Source organism: Microtus ochrogaster, chromosome 7, assembly GCF_000317375.1.
Source record: "Microtus ochrogaster isolate Prairie Vole_2 chromosome 7, MicOch1.0, whole genome shotgun sequence".
Taxonomy (NCBI): Eukaryota; Metazoa; Chordata; class Mammalia; order Rodentia; family Cricetidae; genus Microtus; species Microtus ochrogaster.
The window spans coordinates 43,654,511-43,657,425 of record NC_022014.1 but is presented as its reverse complement, the minus strand read 5'-3'; the positions used below and the strand labels follow the sequence as shown (position 1 = coordinate 43,657,425).

Here is a 2,915-nt window from a genome sequence, read left to right as displayed (position 1 = left end):
CACACACACACACACACACACACACACACATACACACACACACACACACACAAACACAAACAAATAAAACCAGGTGTTTAAACACACGTCTTTAATCCCAGCGCTTGGGAGGCTGAGGCAGGTGGTTCTCAGTGAGTTCCAGGCCAGCCTGCTCTACATGGTAAGTTTCAGGACAGCTAGGGTTACACAGTGAGACTCTGTGTAGCCCAAACAATGACAACCACTGATGTAGTATTGTCATACCACCACTATCAGAAAAAATTCCAAATAAATCTTTGTTTGCTTGAGTTAGGGTCTCACTATGATGACCTGAGTTTGATCCCCAAGACCCATGTAGCAGGAGGAGAGAACTGACTCCTGCGGTTTGTCTTCTGACCCCCCACATGTTGTGGTATGTGTGCACACACTCACACACGTATACACACACACATACACAAATACCATATAAATAAATGCAATATACTTTATAAAAAAAACAAAAAGAAAAATAGAATTCTGACTACTGGGAGGATCCCCTTTAGGCAATCCCCCTGGGCCCCATAGTGGGTCACTTTGTATCTGTATGTTTATTTTACTAAGTATTATTAAGCCAGTGCCCACAGGGCGAGCTTTTCCCACGTAGCCATGTAGGCAGAGAAGGTAGATTTTAGACAGAAATTGGCAGGATGGACAGAGGCTGAGCAGCAGTTTAGGCTGGGGGGGTGGTGCTTCAAGGGGTTCTAATTCTACTGCCAAACATTCTGTGCCAATGTCAATGTTTCGGAAGTTTGAAATTTGTTCAGACCTCTGTCCTAGTTACTATGTTACTGAGAGTGGAAGAAGGCTGGAATGCCAGAGGAGAAGCAAATCTTCATGAAAAGGATCACTTTTAAGAACCAAATCTAGATGCCTAGACTCTCAAGAAGCAAGCAAACCCTTGGGTGTTATGGTCTAGACTTGCTTCATTTTTTATGAGACAGGGCCTCACCTTGTAGCCCAGGCTGGCCTCCAATTCCATTATCCTCCTGCTTCAGATTTCTGAATGTTGGATTATAGTATGAGCCAAGAAATTCAGCCTGAACCAGCCTTCCTTTTTGTAGCTGGACTTGGTAACGTGCTTGATACAGTATTAAATGAGAAGAACAAGGGCTGGAGAGGGGCTCAGAGTCAGGAGTGGCATGCTGCTTTCACAGAGGACCAGAGTTCAGTGCCCAGCACCCACTTAACACAGCTCATAATCACCTGTAACTCCAGCTGCAGAGAATCTGATGCCTCTTCCAGGCTCTGAGGGTATTACACACAGAAGACTATATATATATACACAGACAACTTTTTTTTTGAAAAAAAAAAACAACCAAAAAACAAGTATTTAATAAAAAGCAAAAATGAAAGCAAAACTCTGAGTTTCATTCCAAATCTCTCTCTCTCTCTCTGATCTCTCTCTCACCCCATGGTCACCACAATGATGACAGCAGCGGACAAAGCCCACATATTGACAAGGCTGTGGAGCCACCGGGACCCTCAGACCTCGCTGGGAAGAGCATGAAGTGGGACAACTGCTATGGCAGAGTCTGGGAGTTTCTCAAAAGGCTAAGAATAGCCGGGCGATGGTGGCGCACGCCTTTAATCCCAGCACTCGGGAGGCAGAGGCAGGCGAATCTCTGTGAGTTCGAGACCAGCCTGGTCTACAAGAGCTAGTTCCAGGACAGGCTCCAAAACCACAGAGAAACCCTGTCTCGAAAAACCAAAAAAAATAAAAAAATAAAAAATAAAAAAATAAAAAAGGCTAAGAATAGAAACACCATCGTCTCCCTCTTACAGGTAAGGTGAGGCAAAGTATGCTGGGCCTGTGGTACCATTCATGGTAGCTGGAGACAGGACAGCTTAGATATCCATGATGAATAAGTCAACAAAGCATGGTATGTCTCTTCAGTGGCTTGTTACTCAGCCATAAAAAAGAAGTGGAGCCCGGATGTATGTTGTAACATGGAAGCATCTTGCTGGGTGAAGTAAGCCAGGCTATCTGATACTGTGAAATTAGGAAGCAGGTTAGCAGTTGCCAGAGGCTGGTGGGAAGATGCGGAGTGACGACTGCTGGGTGTTTCTTTTTGGGGTGAGGAGAAGAATGTTCTGGAACTGAGTGGTAGTCATGATTGCATGCATGGTAGATGCACTAAACGTCACCAGTGTCACACATACCGATGTTGTAGGTGTGATTTGCTAATCTGAAAAAATAAGTACGCGTGCACTTAGTCATTTCAATTCTAAATTATTTAAAAGCTAAGAATGTGACAAAACTGATTTATTTAAAAATATTTAATTGTGTGTGTGTATGTGTGTGTCTGTCTGATTGTGTTGGGTATATGACATGACCATACACTCGTGGAAGCTGGCAGAGAGGATTTGTTTCCTCGGGACTGGAGTTCAGGTGGCTGTAAACTTCTGGATGGGGATGCTGGGAGTCAGACTCAGGTCCTCCAGAAGAGCTCAGTGGCTGAGCTGCCCCTCCAGTCTTGGCTTAATTCTTTTGAGACAGGTTTTTGCTGTGTATCTCAGTTGGCTTTTTAACTCACTTTGTTGCCCGGAATGTCCTCAAACGTACAGTTGGTCGGTCCTCTTACCTTTAGCTTTGTGTGCGATGGGATTACAAGCCATGAGCCATGTCTGACTATCCTAACCAAAATCTCTTCTATGTCTGTGTGTGTATATGGTGTGTGTTGAGCACAGACACAGCAGAGGTCAGAGGGTAACCCCAGATGTTGATCTTGTTTGCCCTACAGAAGTTAGGTTAGTTGGACTGTGAGATCCTGGGAGTTCAACCGTCTCCACTTCCAATCTCATATGAGAGCAGGGATTATAGACGCACACAGTGGTCACGAGAGCAGGGATTATAGACGCACACAGTGGTCATGAGAGCAGGGATTATAGACGCACAC

General features: G+C 44.7%; 1 protein-coding gene across 1 annotated transcript in view; it reads right to left on the bottom strand.

Moving 5' to 3' along the window:
- Nucleotides 1–2,915, bottom strand: part of Ccdc69 (coiled-coil domain containing 69) — a 24,584-nt gene that overhangs the window by 6,244 nt on the left and 15,425 nt on the right. The gene's annotated exons all lie outside the window — the stretch shown is intronic.